This window comes from Schistocerca nitens, chromosome 1, assembly GCF_023898315.1.
Source record: "Schistocerca nitens isolate TAMUIC-IGC-003100 chromosome 1, iqSchNite1.1, whole genome shotgun sequence".
Lineage (NCBI taxonomy): Eukaryota > Metazoa > Arthropoda > Insecta > Orthoptera > Acrididae > Schistocerca > Schistocerca nitens.
Window position 1 is genome coordinate 316,929,168 of NC_064614.1, and position 6,000 is coordinate 316,935,167.

At 43.5% G+C, this 6,000-nt stretch overlaps 1 protein-coding gene across 1 annotated transcript in view; it reads right to left on the reverse strand.

Annotated features, from left to right (window-relative positions):
• Positions 1-5,545, reverse strand: part of LOC126244898 (discoidin domain-containing receptor 2-like) — a 215,222-nt gene extending 209,677 nt beyond the window's left edge. The window contains exon 1 of the mRNA XM_049948277.1: positions 5,214-5,545. The gene's annotated coding sequence lies outside the window, so the exon portion shown is untranslated. The remainder of the gene's footprint in view (positions 1-5,213) is intronic.
• Positions 5,546-6,000: the final 455 nt, after the last annotated feature.

Below are 6,000 nucleotides of genomic sequence, written 5' to 3' on the forward strand. Positions count from 1 at the left end.
AACAGCAGTTAAATAATGACTGCGCATTGTAAGCGTCAAATGGCGACGGGCTTCGCTAACAGACGTTTAACATGGAAGAGAATCTGAGTACCAGAAATAAAAAACCGTCATCGGGAAAAAATAATGATTTACAGAGACATGACGAATGTAAAAGGAACGGCATAAAATGGGATTTCTCTTATACCAGAAAACTTCGTTGAGAAGAATAGGAAACTGTATTTGATTCAGTAAAGTTAACAGACATACAATGCACAGAACTGTTAACGCTTTCGTAGCCACTTCTGGATGTACCTCCTTTTAGCTTTTGTCTCGCACTCTTCGGCCAATGTTTATTTAGTGATTGTTCTAATGTTTCGCCAGCACCAGCGGCTGGCATTGTCAAAGATTTTCCTTACACTGCTGGCGCCGCCAGCAATCTCTTACAGTGCCACCACTGAACTTCGTAGGGCGTTGTGTTCGCCCATGATACGCTGTGTAAGCGTTAGCTGTCTACAAAACTGTGCAAAAATTACTGTCATAATTTAGCTTGACTTCCAAGTGATGCTGGTGTAAAAGGCGTCAATTTGTACGTTCTTAAGATAATTTTATTGGTACACCACAGTGATGTGGCACTGTATTAAATATTTGACTTATTTATCAGGACGCCCAGGGTTCGAAATCGAGCCCACCCAACAGATGAGTTCCCTCCAGTGGCGCAATATCGCTAAACCTCTACCATGTCGTCTCTAGCAAACTAAATCATGGTTTTTCATGAGATTTTGTATTTATACAATTGTACCGATCACGAAAATTGACAACGGCCTGGAGAGCGATGTGCTTACCGCATGCCCCTCCGTATCAAAATCCGGTAGCACCTGAGGGCTGAGGACTACACGGTGTTCGGTCGGTACCGTTAGTCCTTCAAAGCCTGTTCGGAAGTTTGCTTGTATACTTCAGTCTGTAGCACAGAAGTCTTCTACAATATTAAATATTCTTTTAGATTCATTCACAGATGAAGCGTTATAATGTTTAGTTATTTTCTCCAGCTGAAATAGTAATGGATCCTACGTCCTGGCGATCGCTATGGAATCATTACATAAGGATCTTTGAAATAAGTAGGAAATGCCTACAGCCTTGTCTTTCCTTTCAACTTAACTGACCAGATTTCAACTAGTTAATAAAAAGAATGTTATCCTTTTCTGGTATATCCGACAGCACTTTTGCGACCACTTTAAAGTGAGTCAGACAATCATGTTACCATTTGCTACCCACTACATTGCATATACAACGAATTACTGTAGTTTCATGTAGATCCCTCGCACACACTGGCGACATTCCAATTGTCAAGAATTTAATACTGTATTTCTCATACAGATTACGGTTTATAGTAGCAGGTAATCACGAAGAACATACTTAATGTACGGCGAAGGTTTTGTGATAATTTTACTTTTATATCCCCATTCATTGTTACTCCCATGTACTTGCATATTCGGCACAACAGTAACGTACTGATCGTATGGTCAAATAATGTTACACTAACACTCTTATGAGCCATACAACTACACATTTCTCTAGATTCAGGACTTATTTTCTTCTGAAAAGTTTTAACCTACAGATTACTTTGTAATCTCCTAAAAATTGACGTTACCATCAGTGACATCGTCCTTCAGTTCGCTAAATACTACGACATGAAAGAAATGAGTCTACTCACACTACAAAGAAACTATTCATCGTCGCGTATTATTTCGAAACTGCGATCTCCAACTTTATCGTTACACTATATCAAGTTTGAACAAAAGTTATTTACTTAGTTGCACCTGACGAGCAGTTTACTATAATCGTTCTCTTGCACTCGGCCAAAAGGCAAGAACAATGAAAGGAACTTACGAGCAATCGCACGGTAAACGAAATGCAGAAATATTTTGGGCAGTGGACGGAAGGGCGTCAGGCGTGCGAAGACTCAAACGGGTCCTACATCGAAGGTGGTCAACGCTGACTGAACATATTCGGTAAGTACACACATTTTATGGCACCAGTCTGTTCCTATTGTAACAAGTCTCGTATACGAGTTTTACCTCAGGAGTGAATCAACAGGTTTGTAAAAACCGCTCATTCACTGCTCGTTCCCAGAACTGTCGAAGATATGTTCGGCGTTACTTCTGTGTGTATGTTTTCCGTCAAGGAAACCGTCTAATTCATTAAATGTGCATGTCGTTGTTAGTGAACTGTACCTTCGCTGCCCGCTTTTCCTTACATCCGTCCATGTGTCCAAGATTTGTACATGTTATCTGCATGGCGGTCAGCTCTGTATTGTACAGGGTCATGGCACAGTAGATTTGTTAGTCGTCGGAACAGTAAAGTATCTTTCATCATGCGCTTAATGCCGGGGCTTTTCAATAAACGGAAGAAAGTACACCGCAGGTCAGAGGTCGAAGTGCACTCGCGTGCGGTCGTAAAATAGCCGATCGGACAGGGAGGTGTCGGTTACAGCTGAGCATGAAATATTTTACCGCTCGCCTCGTAGCGTAGCGCCTGATAACTCCCGCCATAAAATGTTATCCGGTTAAAGGTTACACGGCGGATGTTGGGGTTCTAGAACTCTTCTTTCCTTTTCTTAAACAGTCACTAGTTCAGTGACCCCGTGATTCATCAGGCTGCCGCTCTCCCATCTCTGTGCTTCCCGCAAGAGGAAGTTTGTCGGTTTCCAAGATTTGCACTCGATTGCTGGGATCACCATAAACACCACAGCTGTCTGAGATAAAATACGCTCTTTATATTTTAGCCCAGTAGTCATAAAATGCTTCCTGGATAATGTTTCATGGTTTATCGTTAAGTATTTTTCGTAGTGAACCATAAACGGAAGAAAAACTGCATTACGGGAACTAAATCCTCACAAAGGGTTTTCAGTGATTCCAGTAATTTTCAGCGACTGCGGAGAATTAGTCCGAAACATTTTGGTGTATCTGGCAGCCCGAGTAAATCTGATGATTTACGTATGCGGATACTAAATTCGAAATAACGGTGTTGTACGTTACTCATGTAACCATTTACAGAAATAATTCCAAAGGGTTCATATATCTAAAAGCAAGAGCTCTCACGTAGCCGATCAGTTTAGGTGGTTGTCTTTCAAACTGAACATTCAGTAATGTGATTCACATGAACTGCAACTTACTTACACTAAGCCTAGTCTTTCTTGAAGCTGCAGGGACTTCACTCTTTCTTCGTCTAGCACTTACACGAAAAAAAGGTGAAGGCATTTATTTCATCTCGTATTAAAACTTCTCGTAAATGATTCAGCATGGGGATAATTCAGAGTATTAAGAATATGTACACAACCTCCAGCATTGTCAAAGAAAAGAAAATGTGGAGAAATAGAGTCTACACATGCTTCTTCATTGCATCGCACTACATCCCCCTGTGTTCATAATTTTCGAAACGAGTAGTGAAGATGTAGAAATTTACGTTTCACCAAATCCTTGTGCATCATTCAGACCTTAATAGTAGCACTGGAAAAGCAGTGCCTCTGAATTTCAGTGACATGTTGGACAACTCTCTGAGGCAGACATTTTTGTATTGTGGGCGTCCACAACTGTAGAATTTTATCAGGACGAAAAAGGCTGATTCAGCTGCATGACAGATATTATTTGTGATCCAATTAGTTTTATGGCAGTAGAGTGAAGTCTTCAGGGATACATATTTATTTCACAACTTTGTTCTTAACGGTAACCAGACGGGTGAGCCCATTTATTACAAATAGACAGAGAATTTTAGGTTGTCTAATGGTTATCGTTTGAACCAAGTTATGAAATAAACATGTATCCCTGAAGACGTGTGTCTAAAGCCATGTAACCAGTTGGGTCGTAAGTAAATAGTTAAGATACTGCTGAAGTGGTCTTTTCATCATGAAACTGTTGGGAGGGTAAACGACTATTTCAATCATTTTTCGTTAAAAAGGCTTATATCAGTTAGTATTTAGGAAAACAAAAGCAGATATGACAAGTACGTAGTTGGGTCTGATTACGAAGACTGCCCAGGCCACCACACGTGGTAACGTTTATTCTGTTAGCGCACAGTGTGCCATGCGTCCGCAGCATCGCGCTCCGTAGCTCATGCGCAGTAAGGCCAAGTCCACGTGTTCCGCAGAATACACAGCGCGAGCGTTTGTCCGTGAAACAACGTCCAGCGCTAAGCTACGAAATTTCAGCGGTCATCTAGTGGTAGATCTGCACAGCTTTCACACTTAGAACCGGTACCCTCCAGTCACTGTGTTCTATATTTCGCACTAGGCATTTCTGGAATATTAGTAATTCTTTTGTCAACCAAGTACGGATGTGGAGGATGGAAAGAAACGATGTTCCTTAACAAACTCGTGCATTACTGTAAACGTTAAACCTCGAAAACGTCTTAAAATAACACGGTGAGCTGTCGCTATTTTAAAAAAGTGGCAATGCGAAGACCGATGTGAGAATAATAGATTTTTTAAAGAGAGGCTCTAGTTATACGTTGCGTTATGTAACCTCAGATATAATTACGGTTAGAAACAAAATACAAATGAATATATTTCAAATATTAAGTCTGATAAAGAATCATTACAACAATCTCTCGAAAACTGGTGACACATATCTTGGCTCACGTAAGACAAACCTTGCACTACGTCATACAACAATCTGTAACGTACAGAGTACATGAACGAAGAAAATGTGCTTTCTATAGGGCACCGAAAAGAAAGCACGCGGGACAGGTAGAAGCCGGCCGGACTGGCCGAGCGGTTCTAGGCGCTACAGTCTGGAACCGCGCGACCGCTACAGTCGCAGGTTCGAATCCTGCCTCGGGCATGGATGTGTATGACGTCCTTAGGTTTAAGTAGTTCTAAGTTCTAGGGGACTGATGACCTCAGAAGTTAAGTCCCATAGTGCTCAGAGCCATCTGAACCATTTTTTTTTTGTTTTTTGGTTTTTTTGACAGGTAGAAATTTAAATGTAACTAAGTGTCTGTTATTGTAAATAAACGGTAGTGTTGGAAAGCAAGTGTCACTGTTGATACTAGCTTTCAATCGAGTTGGTTACAGGTTTAGTATTTCTGTCAAGGAGTAGTTATTGTTATACGAGTAACTCTACGAGAAACATAATCAAGCAGCCTTCAACAATGAGCAGATTTGTGTTAAATGGTCACGACGCGGCGGTAACACGAACGCTATAAGCAACACAGTAAATCGAATAAATACAGAGACTCACCAGAAAAATCACATGATCGGCACTGTCCACAGCGCAGCACAGCGTATACTCCTAGCAACCGTAGTTCAGTACTTATGTGATGCCTAAGAAATATAAGAAATCGATCGAACGTCGGAACACACACGAATGACACGACCTGCACTGCACCTCGGCGAGAACTCGGGCGGCGACACTCTCGTGAGGCGTGGATCCGGCGGCGAGCGAGAGGCTGCTTCCGCGGAGGCAGGCTGGGCGAGTGTGAGGAGAGCGTGGGGCACAGTGGCGGAGTGGCAGAGTGTCGGCCGCGCGGAGGTGCTCGCGCCTGGGCAGTCGGCGGCAGACTGACGGCCCGCCAGCCGCCAGCGGTAGGCAGCCGGCGGCGCACAACAGGTCCCTGCCGCGCCAGCACGCCCTTCCCTTCCCTTCTCTTCCCTTCCTTCGCTGCCTGCTGCCTGCCGCGCTGCCAGCAGTTCCTCACAATCGGCACTGGCCTGCCAGCACAGCGGCGTGCCGTCACCCACTGTGCCATGCTTCCGGTGGGCTTCCTCTTCTAGGTCTACCGCCGCGTTTCCACTCCCAGCGGAAACCAGCACATGCGTACCCCGAGAGAGCTGAGAGCCTGGAAAGTGGATTCGCAGAGTGTGGGACAACTGGCCCGTTTGCATTATTCTGCAATGCCCCACTGCAGACTCCTAACTAAGGTACGAGCATATGGGATTGGTATTTCAAAGATACACTAAGCACCAGGCTAGAAGATGAAGAGACAGCTGCACAGGAGGGAAGAGTGGAGCTGGAAGTAGACAATGAA